The following is a 17184-nucleotide window of genomic DNA, read 5'->3' on the forward strand; positions in this document are numbered from 1 at the left end:
AACGATTCTCCTCCGATCACCGAAGTTAAGCAGCGTCGAGCGCAGTCAGTACTTGGGAACACTGCGTGCCGTTGGCTTTTTCCTTTTTGTTTCCTCTTTTAAATTCCACCAGATATGAAAAAAGCAAACATATCTTCTTTTTGTTATTGTTTTATAAAGATGAACGTTAATTAAATTCAAATTATTAACTAGCACTCACGGCAACGGCCATATCACGCTGAATACACCGGTTCTCGTCCGATCACCGAAGTTAAGCAGCGTCGAGCGCAGTCAGTACTTGGGAGGGAGACCACTTAGGAACACTGCGTGCCGTTGGCTATTTCACTTTTTTTTTCCTCTTTTAAATTCCAATAGATATGAAAAAAGCAAACTTATTTTCTTTTTGTTATTGTTTTAAAAAGATGAAGGTCAATTTGTCTCACTTAATTTAAATTCGAATTATTATCTAGCACTCTCAGCAACGGCCATATCACGCTGAAAACACCGGTTCTCGTCCGATCACCGAAGTTAAGTAGCGTCGAGCGCAGTCAGTACTTGGGAACACTGCGTGCCGTTGGCTTTTTCCTTTTCGTTTCCTCTTTTAATTTCCACCAGATATAAAAAACCAAACATAATTTTATTTTTGTTATTGTTTTAAAAAGATGAAGATCAATTTGTCTCACTTAATTTAAATTGGAATTATTAACTAGCACTCTCGGCAACGGCCATATCACGCTGAAAAAAACGGTTCTCGTCCGATCACCGAAGTTAAGCAGCGTCGTGCGCAGTCAGTACTTGGGAACACTGCGTGCCTTTGGCTTTTTCCTTTTTGCTTCCTCTTTTAAATTCATCCAGATATGAAAAAAGCAAACATATCTTCTTTTTGTTATTGTTTTATAAAGATGAAGTTTTATTGAATTCAAATTATTAACTAGCACTCTCGGCAACGGCCATATCATGCTGAATACACCGGTTCTCGTCCGTTCACCGAAGTTAAGCAGCGTCGAGCGCAGTCAGTACTTGGGAACACTGCGTGCCGTTGGCTTTTTCCTTTTTGATTCCTCTTTTAAATTCCATCAGATATGAAAAAACCAAACATATCTTCTTTTTGTTATTGTTTTATAAATATGAAGGTTAATTTGTCTCACTTAATTTAAATTCGAATTATTAACTAGCACTCTCAGCAACGGCCATATCACGCTGAAAACACCGGTTCTCGTCCGATCACCGAAGTTAAGCAGCGTCGAGCGCAGTCAGTACTTGGGAACACTGCGTGCCGTTGGCTTTTTCCTTTTTGTTTCCTCTTTTAAATTCCACCAGATATGAAAAAACCAAACATAATTTTCTTTTTGTTATTGTTTTAAAAAGATGAAGGTTAATTTGTCTCACTTAATATAAATTCGAATTATTAACTAGCACTCTCAGCAACGGCCATATCACGCTGACAACACCGGTTCCCGTCCGATCACCGAAGTTAAGCAGCGTCGATCGCAGTCAGTACTTGGGAGGGAGACCACTTAGGAACACTGCGTGCCGTTGGCTTTTTCACTTCTTTTTCCTCTTTTAAATTCCAATAGATATGAAAAAAGCAAACTTATTTTCTTTTTGTTATTGTTTTAAAAAGATGAAGGTTAATTTGTCTCACTTAATTTAAATTCGAATTATTAACTAGCACTCTCGGCAACGGCCATATCACGCTGAAAACACCGGTTCTAGTCCTATCACCGAAGTTAAGCAGCGTCGAGGGCAGTCAGTACTTGGGAGGGAGACCACTTAGGAACACTGCGTGCCGTTGGCTTTTTCACTTTTTTTTCCTCATTTAAATTCCAATAGATATGAAAAAAGCAAACTTATTTTCTTTTTGTTATTGTTTTAAAAAGATGAAGGTTAATTTGTCTCACGTAGTTTAAATTCGAATTATTAACTAGCACTCTCGCCAACGGCCATATCACGCTGAAAAAAACGATTCTCCTCCGATCACCGAAGTTAAGCAGCGTCGAGCGCAGTCAGTACTTGGGAACACTGCGTGCCGTTGGCTTTTTCCTTTTTGTTTCCTCTTTTAAATTCCACCAGATATGAAAAAAGCAAACATATCTTCTTTTTGTTATTGTTTTATAAAGATGAACGTTAATTAAATTCAAATTATTAACTAGCACTCACGGCAACGGCCATATCACGCTGAATACACCGGTTCTCGTCCGATCACCGAAGTTAAGCAGCGTCGAGCGCAGTCAGTACTTGGGAGGGAGACCACTTAGGAACACTGCATGCCGTTGGCTATTTCACTTTTTTTTTCCTCTTTTAAATTCCAATAGATATGAAAAAAGCAAACATATTTTCTTTTTGTTATATTTTTAAAAAGATGAAGGTTAATTTGTCTCACTTAATTTAAATTCGAATTATTAACTAGCACTCTCAGCAACGGCCATATCACGCTGACAACACCGGTTCCCGTCCGATCACCGAAGTTAAGCAGCGTCGATCGCAGTCAGTACTTGGGAGGGAGACCACTTAGGAACACTGCGTGCCGTTGGCTTTTTCACTTCTTTTTCCTCTTTTAAATTCCAATAGATATGAAAAAAGCAAACTTATTTTCTTTTTGTTATTGTTTTAAAAAGATGAAGGTTAATTTGTCTCACTTAATTTAAATTCGAATTATTAACTAGCACTCTCGGCAACGGCCATATCACGCTGAAAACACCGGTTCTAGTCCTATCACCGAAGTTAAGCAGCGTCGAGGGCAGTCAGTACTTGGGAGGGAGACCACTTAGGAACACTGCGTGCCGTTGGCTTTTTCACTTTTTTTTCCTCATTTAAATTCCAATAGATATGAAAAAAGCAAACTTATTTTCTTTTTGTTATTGTTTTAAAAAGATGAAGGTTAATTTGTCTCACGTAATTTAAATTCGAATTATTAACTAGCACTCTCGCCAACGGCCATATCACGCTGAAAAAAACGATTCTCCTCCGATCACCGAAGTTAAGCAGCGTCGAGCGCAGTCAGTACTTGGGAACACTGCGTGCCGTTGGCTTTTTCCTTTTTGTTTCCTCTTTTAAATTCCACCAGATATGAAAAAAGCAAACATATCTTCTTTTTGTTATTGTTTTATAAAGATGAACGTTAATTAAATTCAAATTATTAACTAGCACTCACGGCAACGGCCATATCACGCTGAATACACCGGTTCTCGTCCGATCACCGAAGTTAAGCAGCGTCGAGCGCAGTCAGTACTTGGGAGGGAGACCACTTAGGAACACTGCGTGCCGTTGGCTATTTCACTTTTTTTTTCCTCTTTTAAATTCCAATAGATATGAAAAAAGCAAACTTATTTTCTTTTTGTTATTGTTTTAAAAAGATGAAGGTCAATTTGTCTCACTTAATTTAAATTCGAATTATTATCTAGCACTCTCAGCAACGGCCATATCACGCTGAAAACACCGGTTCTCGTCCGATCACCGAAGTTAAGTAGCGTCGAGCGCAGTCAGTACTTGGGAACACTGCGTGCCGTTGGCTTTTTCCTTTTCGTTTCCTCTTTTAATTTCCACCAGATATAAAAAACCAAACATAATTTTATTTTTGTTATTGTTTTAAAAAGATGAAGATCAATTTGTCTCACTTAATTTAAATTGGAATTATTAACTAGCACTCTCGGCAACGGCCATATCACGCTGAAAAAAACGGTTCTCGTCCGATCACCGAAGTTAAGCAGCGTCGTGCGCAGTCAGTACTTGGGAACACTGCGTGCCTTTGGCTTTTTCCTTTTTGCTTCCTCTTTTAAATTCATCCAGATATGAAAAAAGCAAACATATCTTCTTTTTGTTATTGTTTTATAAAGATGAAGTTTTATTGAATTCAAATTATTAACTAGCACTCTCGGCAACGGCCATATCATGCTGAATACACCGGTTCTCGTCCGTTCACCGAAGTTAAGCAGCGTCGAGCGCAGTCAGTACTTGGGAACACTGCGTGCCGTTGGCTTTTTCCTTTTTGATTCCTCTTTTAAATTCCATCAGATATGAAAAAACCAAACATATCTTCTTTTTGTTATTGTTTTATAAATATGAAGGTTAATTTGTCTCACTTAATTTAAATTCGAATTATTAACTAGCACTCTCAGCAACGGCCATATCACGCTGAAAACACCGGTTCTAGTCCTATCACCGAAGTTAAGCAGCGTCGAGGGCAGTCAGTACTTGGGAGGGAGACCACTTAGGAACACTGCGTGCCGTTGGCTTTTTCACTTTTTTTCCTCATTTAAATTCCAATAGATATGAAAAAAGCAAACTTATTTTCTTTTTGTTATTGTTTTAAAAAGATGAAGGTTAATTTGTCTCACGTAATTTAAATTCGAATTATTAACTAGCACTCTCGCCAACGGCCATATCACGCTGAAAAAAACGATTCTCCTCCGATCACCGAAGTTAAGCAGCGTCGAGCGCAGTCAGTACTTGGGAACACTGCGTGCCGTTGGCTTTTTCCTTTTTGTTTCCTCTTTTAAATTCCACCAGATATGAAAAAAGCAAACATATCTTCTTTTTGTTATTGTTTTATAAAGATGAACGTTAATTAAATTCAAATTATTAACTAGCACTCACGGCAACGGCCATATCACGCTGAATACACCGGTTCTCGTCCGATCACCGAAGTTAAGCAGCGTCGAGCGCAGTCAGTACTTGGGAGGGAGACCACTTAGGAACACTGCGTGCCGTTGGCTATTTCACTTTTTTTTTCCTCTTTTAAATTCCAATAGATATGAAAAAAGCAAACTTATTTTCTTTTTGTTATTGTTTTAAAAAGATGAAGGTCAATTTGTCTCACTTAATTTAAATTCGAATTATTATCTAGCACTCTCAGCAACGGCCATATCACGCTGAAAACACCGGTTCTCGTCCGATCACCGAAGTTAAGTAGCGTCGAGCGCAGTCAGTACTTGGGAACACTGCGTGCCGTTGGCTTTTTCCTTTTCGTTTCCTCTTTTAAATTCCACCAGATATAAAAAACCAAACATAATTTTATTTTTGTTATTGTTTTAAAAAGATGAAGGTTAATTTGTCTCACTTAATTTAAATTGGAATTATTAACTAGCACTCTCGGCAACGGCCATATCACGCTGAAAAAAACGGTTCTCGTCCGATCACCGAAGTTAAGCAGCGTCGTGCGCAGTCAGTACTTGGGAACACTGCGTGCCTTTGGCTTTTTCCTTTTTGTTTCGTCTTTTAAATTCCACCAGATATGAAAAAAGCAAACATATCTTCTTTTTGTTATTGTTTTATAAAGATGAAAGTTAATTAAATTCAAATTATTAACTAGCCCTCGGCAACGGCCATATCATGCTGAATACACCGGTTCTCGTCCGTTCACCGAAGTTAAGCAGCGTCGAGCGCAGTCAGTACTTGGGAACACTGCGTGCCGTTGGCTTTTTCCTTTTTGATTCCTCTTTTAAATTCCATCAGATATGAAAAAACCAAACATATCTTCTTTTTGTTATTGTTTTATAAATATGAAGGTTAATTTGTCTCACTTAATTTAAATTCGAATTATTAACTAGCACTCTCAGCAACGGCCATATCACGCTGACAACACCGGTTCCCGTCCGATCACCGAAGTTAAGCAGCGTCGATCGCAGTCAGTACTTGGGAGGGAGACCACTTAGGAACACTGCGTGCCGTTGGCTTTTTTACTTTTTTTCCTCTTTTAAATTCCAATAGATATGAAAAAAGCAAACTTATTTTCTTATTGTTATTGTTTTAAAAAGATGAAGGTTAATTTGTCTCACTTAATTTAAATTCGAATTATTAACTAGCACTCTCGGCAACGGCCATATCACGCTGAAAACACCGGTTCTAGTCCTATCACCGAAGTTAAGCAGCGTCGTGGGCAGTCAGTACTTGGGAGGGAGACCACTTAGGAACACTGCGTGCCGTTGGCTTTTTCACTTTTTTTTCCTCATTTAAATTCCAATAGATATGAAAAAAGCAAACTTATTTTCTTTTTGTTATTGTTTTAAAAAGATGAAGGTTAATTTGTCTCACGTAATTTAAATTCGAATTATTAACTAGCACTCTCGCCAACGGCCATATCACGCTGAAAAAAACGATTCTCCTCCGATCACCGAAGTTAAGCAGCGTCGAGCGCAGTCAGTACTTGGGAACACTGCGTGCCGTTGGCTTTTTCCTTTTTGTTTCCTCTTTTAAATTCCACCAGATATGAAAAAAGCAAACATATCTTCTTTTTGTTATTGTTTTATAAAGATGAACGTTAATTAAATTCAAATTATTAACTAGCACTCTGGGCAACGGCCATATCACGCTGAAAACACCGGTTCTTGTCCGATCACCGAAGTTAAGCAGCGTCGATCGCAGTCAGTACTTGCGAGGGAGACCACTTAGGAACACTGCGTGCCGTTGGCTTTTTCACTTTTTTTTCCTCTTTTAAATTCCAATAGATATGAAAAAACCAAACAATTTTTCTTTTTGTTATTGTTTTAAAAAGATAAAGGTTAATTTGTCTCACTTAATTTAAATTCGAATTATTAACTAGCACTCTCGCCAACGGCCATATCGCGCTGAAAACACCGGTTCTAGTCCTATAACGAAGATAAGCAGTGTCGAGCGCAGTCAGTACTTGGGAGGGAGACCACTTAGGAACACTGCGTGCCGTTGGTTTTTCACTTTTTTTCCACTTTTAAATTCCAATAGATATGAAAAAAGCACACATATCTTCTTTTTGTTATTGTTTTATAAAGATGAAGGTTAATTAAATTCAAATTATTAAATAGCACTCTGGGCAACGGCCATATCACGCTGAAAACACCGGTTCTTGTCCGATCACCGAAGTTAAGCAGCGTCGATCGCAGTCAGTACTTGCGAGGGAGACCACTTAGGAACACTGCGTGCCGTTGGCTTTTTCACTTTTTTTTCCTCTTTTAAATTCCAATAGATATGAAAAAACCAAACATTTTTTCTTTTTGTTATTGTTTTAAAAATATAAAGGTTAATTTGTCTCACTTAATTTAAATTCGTATTATTAACTAGCACTCTCGCCAACGGCCATATCGCGCTGAAAACACCGGTTCTAGTCCTATCACCGAAGATAAGCAGCGTCGAGCGCAGTCAGTACTTGGGAGGGAGACCACTTAGGAACACTGCGTGACGTTGGTTTTTCACTTTTTTTCCACTTTTAAATTCCAATAGATATGAAAAAAGCAAACATATCTTCTTTTTGTTATTGTTCTATAAAGATGAAGGTTAATTAAATTCAAATTATTAAATAGAACTCTGGGCAACGGCCATATCACGCTGAAAACACCGGTTCTCGTCCGATCACCGAAGTTAAGCAGCGTCGAGCGCAGTCAGTACTTGGGAGGGAGACCACTTAGGAACACTGCGTGCCGTTGGCTTTTTCACTTTTTTTTCCACTTTTATATACAAGAACCGGTGTTTTCAGCGTGATATGGCCGCTGCCGAGAGTGCTATTTAATAATTTGAATTTAATTAACCTTCATCTTTATAAGACAATAACAAAAAGAAGATATGTTTGCTTTTTTCATATCTATTGGAATTTAAAAGTGGAAAAAAAAGTGAAAAAGCAACGGCACGCAGTGTTCTTAAGTGGTCTCCCTCCCACGTACTGACTACGCTCGACGCTGCTTAACTTCGGTGATAGGATTAGAACCGGTGTTTTCAGCGTGATATGGCCGTTGCCGAGAGTGCTAGTTAATAATTCGAATTTAAATTAAGTGAGACAAATTAACCTTCATCTTTTTAAAACAATATCAAAAAGAAAAAAAGTTTGGTTTTTTCATATCTATTGGAATTTAAAAGAGGAAAAAAAGTGAAAAAGCCAACGGCACGCAGTGTTCCTAAGTGGTCTCCCTCCCAAGTACTGACTGCGATCGACGCTGCTTAACTTCGGTGATCGGACAAGAACCGGTGTTTTCAGCGTGATATGGCCGCTGCCGAGAGTGCTATTTAATAATTTGAATTTAATTAACCTTAATCTTTATAAAACAATAACAAAAAGAAGATATGGTTGCTTTTTTATATCTGGTGGAATTTAAAAGAGGAAACAAAAGTGAAAAAGCCAACGGCACGCAGAGTTTCCAAGTACTGACTGCGCTCGACGCTGCTTAACTTCGGTTATAGGACTAGAACCGGTGTTTTCAGCGTGATATGGCCGTCGCCGAGAGTGCTAGTTAATAATTCGAATTTAAATTAAGTGAGAAAAATTAACCTTCATCTTTTTAAAACGATAACAAAAAGAAAATATGTTTGCTTTTTTTAAATTTATTGGAATATAAAAGTGGAAAAAAAAGTGAAAAACCCAACGGCACGCAGTGTTCCTAAGTGGTCTCCCTCCCAAGTACTGACTGCGCTCGACGCTGCTTAACTTCGGTGATCGGACGAGAACCGTTTTTTTCAGCGCGATATGGCCGTTGCCGAGAGTGCTATTTAATAATTTGAATTTAATTAACCTTCATCTTTATAAGACAATAACAAAAAGAAGATATGTTTGCTTTTTTCATATCTATTGGAATTTAAAAGTGGAAAAAAAGTGAAAAACCAACGGCACGCAGTGTTCTTAAGTGGTCTCCCTCCCACGTACTGACTGCGCTCGACGCTGCTTAACTTCGGTGATAGGATTAGAACCGGTGTTTTCAGCGTGATATGGCCGTTGCCGAGAGTGCTAGTTAATAATTCGAATTTAAATTAAGTGAGACAAATTAACCTTCATCTTTTTAAAACAATAACAAAAAGAAAAAAAGTTTGGTTTTTTCATATCTATTGGAATTTAAAAGAGGAAAAAAAAGTGAAAAAGCCATCGGCACGCAGTGTTCCTAAGTGGTCTCCCTCCCAAGTACTGACTGCGCTCGACGCTGCTTTACTTCGGTGATCGGACGAGAACCGGTGTTTTCAGCGTGATATGGCCGTTGCCCAGAGTGCTATTTAATAATTTGAATTTAATTAACCTTCATCTTTATAAAACAATAACAAAAAGAAGATATGTTTGCTTTTTTCATATCTATTGGAATTTAAAAGTGGAAAAAAGTGAAAAACCAACGGCACGCAGTGTTCCTAAGTGGTCTCCCTCCCAAGTACTGACTGCGCTCGACCCTGCTTATCTTCGGTGATAGGACTAGAACCGGTGTTTTCAGCGCGATATGGCCGTTGGCGAGAGTGCTAGTTAATAATTCGAATTTAAATTAAGTGAGACAAATTAACCTTCATCTTTTTAAAACAATAACAAAAAGAAAATATGTTTGCTTTTTTTAAATTTATTGGAATATAAAAGTGGAAAAAAAAGTGAAAAAGCCAACGGCACGCAGTGTTCCTAAGTGGTCTCCCTCCCAAGTACTGACTGCGCTCGACGCTGCTTTACTTCGGTGATCGGACGAGAACCGGTGTTTTCAGCGTGATATGGCCGTTGCCCAGAGTGCTACTTAATAATTTAAATTTAATTAACCTTAATCTTTATAAAACAATAACAAAAAGAAGATATGGTTGCTTTTTTATATCTGGTGGAATTTAAAAGAGGAAACAAAAGTGAAAAAGCCAACGGCACGCAGAGTTTCCAAGTACTGACTGCGCTCGACGCTGCTTAACTTCGGTGATAGGACTAGAACCGTGGTTTCAGCGTGATATGGCCGTCGCCGAGAGCGCTAGTTAATAATTCGAATATAAATTAAGTGAGACAAATTAACCTTCATCTTTTTAAAACAATAACAAAAAGAAAATATGTTTGCTTTTTTTAAATCTATTGGAATTTAAAAGTGGAAAAAAAGTGAAAAACCAACGGCACGCAGTGTTCCTAAGTGGTCTCCCTCCCAAATACTGACTGCGCTCGACGGTGCTAAACTTCGGTGATAGGACTAGAACCGGTGTTTTCAGCGTGATATGGCCGTTGCTGAGAGTGCTAGTTAATAATTCGAATTTAAATTAAGTGAGACAAATTAACCTTCATCTTTTTAAAACAATAACAAAAAGAAAATATGTTTGCTTTTTTGAAATTTATTGGAATATAAAAGTGGAAAAAAAGTGAAAAAGCCAACGGCACGCAGTGTTCCTAAGTGGTCTCCCTCCCAAGTACTGACTGCGCTCGACGCTGCTTAACTTCGTTGATCGGACGAGAACCAGTGTTTTCAGCGTGATATGGCCGTTGCCGAGAGTGCTATTTAATAATTTGAATTTAATTAACCTTCATCTTTATAAAACAATAACAAAAAGAAGATATGTTTGCTTTTTTCATATCTATTGGAATTTAAAAGTGGAAAAAAAAGTGAAAAACCAACGGCACCCAGTGTTCCTAAGTGGTCTCCCTCCCAAGTACTGACTGCGCTCGACGCTGCTTAACTTCGGTGATCGGACGAGAACCGGTGTTTTCAGCGTGATATGGCCGTTGCCCAGAGTGCTATTTAATAATTTGAATTTAATTAACCTTCATCTTTATAAAACAATAACAAAAAGAAGATATGTTTGCTTTTTTCATATCTATTGGAATTTAAAAGTGGAAAAAAAGTGAAAAACCAACGGCACGCAGTGTTCCTAAATTGTCTCCCTCCCAAGTACTGACTGCACTCGACGCTGCTTATCTTCGGTGATAGGACTAGAACCGGTGTTTTCAGCGCGATATGGCCGTTGGCGAGAGTGCTAGTTAATAATTCGAATTTAAATTAAGTGAGACAAATTAAGCTTCATCTTTTAAAACAATAACAAAAAGAAAATATGTTTGCTTTTTTGAAATTTATTGGAATATAAAAGTGGAAAAAAAGTGAAAAAGCCAACGGCACGCAGTGTTCCTAAGTGGTCTCTCTCCCAAGTACTGACTGCGCTCGACGCTGCTTAACTTCGGTGATCGGAGGAGAACCGGTGTTTTCAGCGTGATATGGCCGTTGCCCAGAGTGCTAATTAATAATTTGAATTTAATTAACCTTCATCTTTATAAAACAATAACAAAAAGATGATATGTTTGCTTTTTTCATATCTATTGGAATTTAAAAGTGGAAAAAAGTGAAAAACGAACGGCACGCAGTGTTCCTAAGTGGTCTGCCTCCCAAGTACTGACTGCGCTCGACGCTTCTTAACGTCGGTGAAACGACTAGAACCGGTGTTTTCAGCGCGATATAGCCGTTTCCGAGAGTGCTAGTTAATAATTCGAATTTAAATTAAGTGAGACAAATTAACCTTCATCTTTTTAAAACAGTAACAAAAAGAAAATAAGTTTGCTTTTTTCATATCTATTGGAATTTAAAATAGGAAAAAAAAGTGAAAAAGCCAACGGCACGCACTGTTCCCAAGTGGTCTGCCTCCCAAGTACTGACTGCGCTCGACGCTGCTTAACTTCGGTGATCGGACGAGAACCGGTGTTTTCAGCGTGATATGGCCGTTGCCGAGAGTGCTATTTAATAATTTGAATTTAATTAACCTTCATCTTTATAAAACAATAACAAAAAGAAGATATGTTTGCTTTTTTCATATCTATTGGAATTTAAAAGTGGAAAAAAAGTGAAAAACCAACGGCACCCAGTGTTCCCAAGTGGTCTGCCTCCCAAGTACTGACTGCGCTCGACGCTGCTTAACTTTGGTGATCGGACGAGAACCGGTGTTTTCAGCGTGATATGGCCGTTGCCGAGAGTGCTATTTAATAATTTGAATTTAATTAACCTTCGTCTTTATAAAACAATAACAAAAAGAAGATATGTTTGCTTTTTTCATATCTATTGGAATTTAAAAGTGGAAAAAAAGTGAAAAACCAACGGCACGCAGTGTTCCTAAGTGGTCTTCCTCCCAAGTACTGACTGCGCTCGACGCTGCTTAACTTCGGTGATCGGACGAGAACCGGTGTTATCAGCGTGATATGGCCGTTGCTGAGAGTGCTAGATAATAATTCGAATTTAAATTAAGTGAGACATATTGACCTTCATCTTTTTAAAACAATAACAAAAAGAAAATTATGTTTGGTTTTTTCATATCTGGTGGAATTTAAAAGAGGAAACAAAAAGGAAAAAGCCAACGGCACGCAGTGTTCCCAAGTACTGACCGCGCTCGACGCTGCTTAACTTCGGTGATCAGACGAGAACCGGTGTTTTCAGCGTGATATGGCCGTTGCTGAGAGTGCTAGATAGTAATTCGAATTTAAATTAAGTGAGACAAATTGACCTTCATCTTTTTAAAACAATAACAAAAAGAAAATAAGTTTGCTTTTTTCATATCTATTGGAATTTAAAAGAGGAAAAAAAGTGAAGAAGCCAACGGCACGCAGGGTTCCTGAGTGGTCTCCCTCCCAAGTACTGACTGCGCTAGACGCTGCTTAACTTCGGTGATCGGAGGAGAAGCGTTTTTTTCAGCGTGATATGGCCGTTGCCGAGAGTGCTAGTTAATAATTCGAATTTAAATTAAGTGAGACAAATTAACCTTCATCTTTTCAAACAATAACAAAAAGAAAATAAGTTTGCTTTTTTCATATCTATTGGAATTTAAAAGTGAAAAAAAAGTGAAAAAGCCTACGGCACGTAGTGTTCCTAAGTGGTCTCCCTCCCAAGTACTGACTGCGCTCGACGCTGCTTAACTTCGGTGATCGGACGAGAACCGGTGTATTCAGCATGATATGGCCGTTGCCGAGAGTGCTACTTAATAATTTGAATTTAATTAACCTTCATCTTTATAAAAATATAAAAAAAGGAGATATGTTTGCTTTTTTATATCTGGTGGAATTTAAAAGAGGAAACAAAAGTGAAAAAGCCAACGGCACGCAGAGTTTCCAATTACTGACTGCGCTCGACGCTGCTTAACTTCGGTGATAGGACTAGAACCGGTGTTTTCAACGTGATATGGCCGTTGCCGAGAGTGTTAGTTAATAATTCGAATTTAAATTAAGTGAGACAAATTAACCTTCATCTTTTTAAAACAATAACAAAAAGAAAATAAGTTTGCTTTTTTCATATCTGTTGGAATTTAAAACAGGAAAAAAAAGTGAAAAAGTCAACGGCACGCAGTGTTCCCAAGTGGTCTGCCTCCCAAGTACTGACTGCGCTCGACGCTGCTTAACTTCGGTGATCGGACGAGAACCGGTGTTTTCAGCGTGATATGGCCGTTGCCGAGAGTGCTATTTAATAATTTGAATTTAATTAACCTTCGTCTTTATAAAACAATAACAAAAAGAAGATATGTTTGCTTTTTTCATATCTATTGGAATTTAAAAGTGGAAAAAAAGTGAAAAACCAACGGCACGCAGTGTTCCTAAGTGGTCTTCCTCCCAAGTACTGACTGCGCTCGACGCTGCTTAACTTCGGTGATCGGACGAGAACCGGTGTTTTCAGCGTGATATGGCCGTTGCCGAGAGTGCTATTTAATAATTTGAATTTAATTAACCTTCGTCTTTATAAAACAATAACAAAAAGAAAATAAGTTTGCTTTTTTTCATATCTATTGGAATTTAAAAGAGGAAAAAAAATTAAAAGCCATCGGCACGCAGTGTTACTAAGTGGTCTCCCTCCCGAGTACTGACTGCGCTCGACGCTGCTTAACTTCGGTGATCGGACGAGAACCGGTGTATTCAGCATGATATTGCCGTTGCCGAGAGTGCTACTTAATAATTTGAATTCAATTAAACTTCATCTTTATAAAAATATAAAAAAAAGAAGATATAATTGCTTTTTTCATATCTGGTGGAATTTAAAAGAGGAAACAAAAAGGGAAAAGCCAACGGCACGCTGTGTTCCCAAGTACTGACTGCGCTCGACGCTGCTTAACTTCGGTGAACGGACGAGAACCGGTGTTTTCAGCGTGATATGGCCGTTGCCGAGAGTTCCTTTTTGTTTCCTCTTTTAAAATCCACCAGATATGAAAAAAGCAAACATATCTTCTTTTTGTTATTGTTTTATAATGATGAAGTTTAATTGAATTCAAATTATTAATTTCAATGGTTATATTTTAAAATATAAATGTGCTTCTCTGGCCGAGAAACGTCGATTTTGAAAATGTAATTAAAAATCAAGGTTCAATTTTATTTATTGATCAATCGAGATGAAATCACATTTAATGAGTATTTTATAGGTAATAAAGCTGAATTCGGTCAAAAGTTTGTCCAGAAAAAAATGCATTCAAAAGTGTACCGAAAAAATCGCATGTTTTTTTTCTTCAAGATACAAAATCCGTGACAACGATTTCTTATTGGAAATTGAATTTTAACAGTTTTTTGTATGAATATCGTTATATTTGCTTGAATTAAAGCAAAAAGTACAAAAATAATGGTTTCAGTGGTTATATTTTAAAATAGTGAAAAAATTCTCAAAATGTGCTTCTCTGGCCGAGAAACGTCGATTTTGAAAATGTTATTAAAACTCGAGGTACATTTTTATTTATTGATCAATCGATATGAAATCACTTTTAATGAGTATTTTATAGGTAAATAAGCTGAATTCGGTCAAAAATTTGTCCAGAAAAAAATTCATTAAAAAGTGTACCGAAAAAATCGCATGTTTTTTTTCTTCAAGATACAAAATCCGTGACAACGATTTCTTATTGGAAATTGAATTTTAGCAGTTTTTTGGATGAATATCGTTATATTTGCTTGAATTAAAGCAAAAAGTGCAAAAATAATGGTTTCAATGGTTATATTTTAAAATAGTGAAAAAATTCTCAAAATGTTTTTCTCTGGCCGAGAAACGTCGATTTTGAAAATGTTATTAAAAATCGAGGTTCATTTTTATTTATTGATCAATCGAAAAGAAATCACTTTTAATGAGTATTTTATAGGTAATTTATTTGAATTCGGTCAAACATTTGTCCAGAAAAAAATGCATTAAAAAGTGTACCGAAAAAATCGCATGTTTTTTTCTTCAAGATACAAAATCCGTGACAACGATTTCTTATTGAAAATTGAAATTGAACAGTTTTTTGAATGAATATCGTTATATTTGCTTGAATTAAAGCAAAAAGTACAAAAATAGTGGTTTCAGTGGTTATATTTTAAAATAGTGAAAAAAATCTCAAAATGTGCTTCTCTGGCCGAGAAACGTCGATTTTGAAAATGTTATTAAAAATAAAGGTACATTTTTATTTATTGATCAATCGATATGAAATAACTTTTAATGAGTATTTTATAGGTAAATAAGCTGAATTCGGTCAAAAATTTGTCCAGAAAAAAATGCATTCAAAAGTGTACCGAAAAAATCGCATATTTTTTTCTTCAAGATACAAAATCCGTGACAACGATTTCTTATTGGAAATTGAATTTTAGCAGTTTTTTGGATGAATATCGTTATATTTGCTTGAATTAAAGCAAAAAGTGCAAAAATAATGGTTTCAATGGTTATATTTTAAAATAGTGAAAAAATTCTCAAAATGTTTTTCTCTGGCCGAGAAACGTCGATTTTGAAAATGTTATTAAAAATCGAGGTTCATTTTTATTTATTGATCAATCGAAATGAAATCACTTTTAATGAGTATTTTATAGGTAATTTATTTGAATTCGGTCAAACATTTGTCCAGAAAAAAATGCATTAAAAAGTGTACCGAAAAAATCGCATGTTTTTTTTCTTCAAGATACAAAATCCGTACCAACGATTTCTTATTGAAAATTGAATTTGGACAGTTTTTTGAGTGAATATCGTTATATTTGCTTGAATTAAAGCAAAAAGTACAAAAATAGTGGTTTCAGTGGTTATATTTTAAAACAGTGAAAAAAATCTCAAAATGTGCTTCTCTGGCCGAGAAACGTCGATTTTGAAAATGTTATTAAAAATAAAGGTACATTTTTATTTATTGATCAATCGATATGAAATAACTTTTAATGAGTATTTTATAGGTAATAAAGCTGAATTCGGTCAAAAGTTTGTCCAGAAAAAAATGCATTCAAAAGTGTACCGAAAAAATCGCATGTTTTTTTTCTTCAAGATACAAAATCCGTGACAACGATTTCTTATTGGAAATTGAATTTTATCAGTTTTTTCTATGAATATCGTTATATTTGCTTGAATTAAAGCAAAAAGTACAAAAATAATGGTTTCAGTGGTTATATTTTAAAATAGTGAAAAAATTCTCAAAATGTGCTTCTCTGGCCGAGAAACGTCGATTTTGAAAATGTTATTAAAACTCGAGGTACATTTTTATTTATTGATCAATCGATATGAAATCACTTTTAATGAGTATTTTATAGGTAAATAAGCTGAATTCGGTCAAAAATTTGTCCAGAAAAAAATTCATTAAAAAGTGTACCGAAAAAATCGCATGTTTTTTTTCTTCAAGATACAAAATCCGTGACAACGATTTCTTATTGGAAATTGAATTTTAGCAGTTTTTTGGATGAATATCGTTATATTTGCTTGAATTAAAGCAAAAAGTGCAAAAATAATGGTTTCAATGGTTATATTTTAAAATAGTGAAAAAATTCTCAAAATGTTTTTCTTTGGCCGAGAAACGTCGATTTTGAAAATGTTATTAAAAATCGAGGTTCATTTTTATTTATTGATCAATCGAAATGAAATCACTTTTAATGAGTATTTTATAGGTAATTTATTTGAATTCGGTCAAACATTTGTCCAGAAAAAAATGCATTAAAAAGTGTACCGAAAAAATCGCATGTTTTTTTTCTTCAAGATACAAAATCCGTGACAACGATTTCTTATTGAAAATTGAATTTGAACAGTTTTTTGAATGAATATCGTTATATTTGCTTGAATTAAAGCAAAAAGTACAAAAATAGTGGTTTCAGTGGTTATATTTTAAAATAGTGAAAAAAATCTCAAAATGTGCTTCTCTGGCCGAGAAACGTCGATTTTGAAAATGTTATTAAAAATAAAGGTACATTTTTATTTATTGATCAATCGATATGAAATAACTTTTAATGAGTATTTTATAGGTAATAAAGCTGAATTCGGTCAAAAGTTTGTCCAGAAAAAAATGCATTCAAAAGTGTACCGAAAAAATCGCATGTTTTTTTTCTTCAAGATACAAAATCCGTGACAACGATTTCTTATTGGAAATTGAATTTTAACAGTTTTTTCTATGAATATCGTTATATTTGCTTGAATTAAAGCAAAAAGTACAAAAATAATGGTTTCAGTGGTTATATTTTAAAATAGTGAAAAAATTCTCAAAATGTGCTTCTCTGGCCGAGAAACGTCGATTTTGAAAATGTTATTAAAACTCGAGGTACATTTTTATTTATTGATCAATCGATATGAAATCACTTTTAATGAGTATTTT

General features: G+C 36.0%; 10 non-coding genes and 35 pseudogenes across 10 annotated transcripts; 23 read left to right on the forward strand and 22 right to left on the reverse strand.

Moving 5' to 3' along the window:
- The first annotated feature begins 199 nt into the window (after positions 1 to 199).
- LOC149671981 (5S ribosomal RNA) lies at positions 200 to 318 on the forward strand. Its single transcript, XR_016367480.1, has one exon. It is a non-coding gene; the product is annotated as a 5S ribosomal RNA (ribosomal RNA).
- Positions 319 to 456: 138 nt separating this feature from the next.
- Positions 457 to 559, forward strand: LOC149671982 (5S ribosomal RNA; annotated as a pseudogene).
- Positions 560 to 921: 362 nt separating this feature from the next.
- On the forward strand, positions 922 to 1024 carry LOC149671983 (5S ribosomal RNA; annotated as a pseudogene).
- A 137-nt stretch (positions 1025 to 1161) lies between these two features.
- LOC149671984 (5S ribosomal RNA) lies at positions 1162 to 1264 on the forward strand (annotated as a pseudogene).
- A 138-nt stretch (positions 1265 to 1402) lies between these two features.
- Positions 1403 to 1521, forward strand: LOC149671985 (5S ribosomal RNA; annotated as a pseudogene).
- Positions 1522 to 1658: 137 nt separating this feature from the next.
- Positions 1659 to 1777, forward strand: LOC149671986 (5S ribosomal RNA; annotated as a pseudogene).
- Positions 1778 to 2139: 362 nt separating this feature from the next.
- LOC149671987 (5S ribosomal RNA) lies at positions 2140 to 2258 on the forward strand (annotated as a pseudogene).
- A 138-nt stretch (positions 2259 to 2396) lies between these two features.
- Positions 2397 to 2515, forward strand: LOC149671988 (5S ribosomal RNA; annotated as a pseudogene).
- A 137-nt stretch (positions 2516 to 2652) lies between these two features.
- LOC149671989 (5S ribosomal RNA) lies at positions 2653 to 2771 on the forward strand (annotated as a pseudogene).
- Positions 2772 to 3133: 362 nt separating this feature from the next.
- On the forward strand, positions 3134 to 3252 carry LOC149671990 (5S ribosomal RNA). Its single transcript, XR_016367481.1, has one exon. It is a non-coding gene; the product is annotated as a 5S ribosomal RNA (ribosomal RNA).
- Positions 3253 to 3390: 138 nt separating this feature from the next.
- Positions 3391 to 3493, forward strand: LOC149671991 (5S ribosomal RNA; annotated as a pseudogene).
- Positions 3494 to 3855: 362 nt separating this feature from the next.
- Positions 3856 to 3958, forward strand: LOC149671992 (5S ribosomal RNA; annotated as a pseudogene).
- Positions 3959 to 4095: 137 nt separating this feature from the next.
- LOC149671993 (5S ribosomal RNA) lies at positions 4096 to 4214 on the forward strand (annotated as a pseudogene).
- Positions 4215 to 4575: 361 nt separating this feature from the next.
- On the forward strand, positions 4576 to 4694 carry LOC149671994 (5S ribosomal RNA). The gene has a single exon (XR_016367482.1). It is a non-coding gene; the product is annotated as a 5S ribosomal RNA (ribosomal RNA).
- A 138-nt stretch (positions 4695 to 4832) lies between these two features.
- LOC149671995 (5S ribosomal RNA) lies at positions 4833 to 4935 on the forward strand (annotated as a pseudogene).
- A 360-nt stretch (positions 4936 to 5295) lies between these two features.
- Positions 5296 to 5398, forward strand: LOC149671996 (5S ribosomal RNA; annotated as a pseudogene).
- Positions 5399 to 5535: 137 nt separating this feature from the next.
- On the forward strand, positions 5536 to 5654 carry LOC149671997 (5S ribosomal RNA; annotated as a pseudogene).
- A 136-nt stretch (positions 5655 to 5790) lies between these two features.
- On the forward strand, positions 5791 to 5909 carry LOC149671998 (5S ribosomal RNA; annotated as a pseudogene).
- A 362-nt stretch (positions 5910 to 6271) lies between these two features.
- Positions 6272 to 6390, forward strand: LOC149671999 (5S ribosomal RNA; annotated as a pseudogene).
- A 137-nt stretch (positions 6391 to 6527) lies between these two features.
- On the forward strand, positions 6528 to 6645 carry LOC149672000 (5S ribosomal RNA; annotated as a pseudogene).
- Positions 6646 to 6765: 120 nt separating this feature from the next.
- On the forward strand, positions 6766 to 6884 carry LOC149672001 (5S ribosomal RNA; annotated as a pseudogene).
- A 137-nt stretch (positions 6885 to 7021) lies between these two features.
- On the forward strand, positions 7022 to 7140 carry LOC149672002 (5S ribosomal RNA; annotated as a pseudogene).
- A 120-nt stretch (positions 7141 to 7260) lies between these two features.
- On the forward strand, positions 7261 to 7379 carry LOC149672003 (5S ribosomal RNA). Its single transcript, XR_016367413.1, has one exon. It is a non-coding gene; the product is annotated as a 5S ribosomal RNA (ribosomal RNA).
- Positions 7380 to 7565: 186 nt separating this feature from the next.
- On the reverse strand, positions 7566 to 7684 carry LOC149672004 (5S ribosomal RNA; annotated as a pseudogene).
- A 136-nt stretch (positions 7685 to 7820) lies between these two features.
- On the reverse strand, positions 7821 to 7939 carry LOC149672005 (5S ribosomal RNA; annotated as a pseudogene).
- A 361-nt stretch (positions 7940 to 8300) lies between these two features.
- Positions 8301 to 8419, reverse strand: LOC149672006 (5S ribosomal RNA; annotated as a pseudogene).
- A 120-nt stretch (positions 8420 to 8539) lies between these two features.
- On the reverse strand, positions 8540 to 8658 carry LOC149672007 (5S ribosomal RNA; annotated as a pseudogene).
- Positions 8659 to 8795: 137 nt separating this feature from the next.
- Positions 8796 to 8914, reverse strand: LOC149672008 (5S ribosomal RNA; annotated as a pseudogene).
- Positions 8915 to 9033: 119 nt separating this feature from the next.
- LOC149672009 (5S ribosomal RNA) lies at positions 9034 to 9152 on the reverse strand (annotated as a pseudogene).
- Positions 9153 to 9289: 137 nt separating this feature from the next.
- On the reverse strand, positions 9290 to 9408 carry LOC149672010 (5S ribosomal RNA). The gene has a single exon (XR_016367564.1). It is a non-coding gene; the product is annotated as a 5S ribosomal RNA (ribosomal RNA).
- Positions 9409 to 9766: 358 nt separating this feature from the next.
- LOC149672011 (5S ribosomal RNA) lies at positions 9767 to 9885 on the reverse strand (annotated as a pseudogene).
- Positions 9886 to 10021: 136 nt separating this feature from the next.
- LOC149672012 (5S ribosomal RNA) lies at positions 10022 to 10140 on the reverse strand (annotated as a pseudogene).
- Positions 10141 to 10261: 121 nt separating this feature from the next.
- Positions 10262 to 10380, reverse strand: LOC149672013 (5S ribosomal RNA; annotated as a pseudogene).
- A 120-nt stretch (positions 10381 to 10500) lies between these two features.
- LOC149672014 (5S ribosomal RNA) lies at positions 10501 to 10619 on the reverse strand (annotated as a pseudogene).
- A 135-nt stretch (positions 10620 to 10754) lies between these two features.
- LOC149672015 (5S ribosomal RNA) lies at positions 10755 to 10873 on the reverse strand (annotated as a pseudogene).
- A 375-nt stretch (positions 10874 to 11248) lies between these two features.
- Positions 11249 to 11367, reverse strand: LOC149672016 (5S ribosomal RNA). Its single transcript, XR_016367714.1, has one exon. It is a non-coding gene; the product is annotated as a 5S ribosomal RNA (ribosomal RNA).
- A 120-nt stretch (positions 11368 to 11487) lies between these two features.
- LOC149672017 (5S ribosomal RNA) lies at positions 11488 to 11606 on the reverse strand (annotated as a pseudogene).
- A 120-nt stretch (positions 11607 to 11726) lies between these two features.
- Positions 11727 to 11845, reverse strand: LOC149672018 (5S ribosomal RNA). The gene has a single exon (XR_016367713.1). It is a non-coding gene; the product is annotated as a 5S ribosomal RNA (ribosomal RNA).
- Positions 11846 to 11983: 138 nt separating this feature from the next.
- Positions 11984 to 12086, reverse strand: LOC149672019 (5S ribosomal RNA; annotated as a pseudogene).
- A 136-nt stretch (positions 12087 to 12222) lies between these two features.
- On the reverse strand, positions 12223 to 12341 carry LOC149672020 (5S ribosomal RNA; annotated as a pseudogene).
- Positions 12342 to 12476: 135 nt separating this feature from the next.
- LOC149672021 (5S ribosomal RNA) lies at positions 12477 to 12595 on the reverse strand. The gene has a single exon (XR_016367740.1). It is a non-coding gene; the product is annotated as a 5S ribosomal RNA (ribosomal RNA).
- Positions 12596 to 12955: 360 nt separating this feature from the next.
- On the reverse strand, positions 12956 to 13074 carry LOC149672022 (5S ribosomal RNA). The gene has a single exon (XR_016367424.1). It is a non-coding gene; the product is annotated as a 5S ribosomal RNA (ribosomal RNA).
- A 120-nt stretch (positions 13075 to 13194) lies between these two features.
- Positions 13195 to 13313, reverse strand: LOC149672023 (5S ribosomal RNA). The gene has a single exon (XR_016367746.1). It is a non-coding gene; the product is annotated as a 5S ribosomal RNA (ribosomal RNA).
- A 121-nt stretch (positions 13314 to 13434) lies between these two features.
- LOC149672024 (5S ribosomal RNA) lies at positions 13435 to 13553 on the reverse strand (annotated as a pseudogene).
- A 122-nt stretch (positions 13554 to 13675) lies between these two features.
- Positions 13676 to 13778, reverse strand: LOC149672025 (5S ribosomal RNA; annotated as a pseudogene).
- Positions 13779 to 17184: the final 3406 nt, after the last annotated feature.

This window comes from Phalangium opilio, unplaced genomic scaffold (genome assembly GCF_054372755.1).
Source record: "Phalangium opilio isolate 3A_F unplaced genomic scaffold, DU_Popi_V2 ptg000054l_1, whole genome shotgun sequence".
NCBI classification, from domain to species: Eukaryota; Metazoa; Arthropoda; class Arachnida; order Opiliones; family Phalangiidae; genus Phalangium; species Phalangium opilio.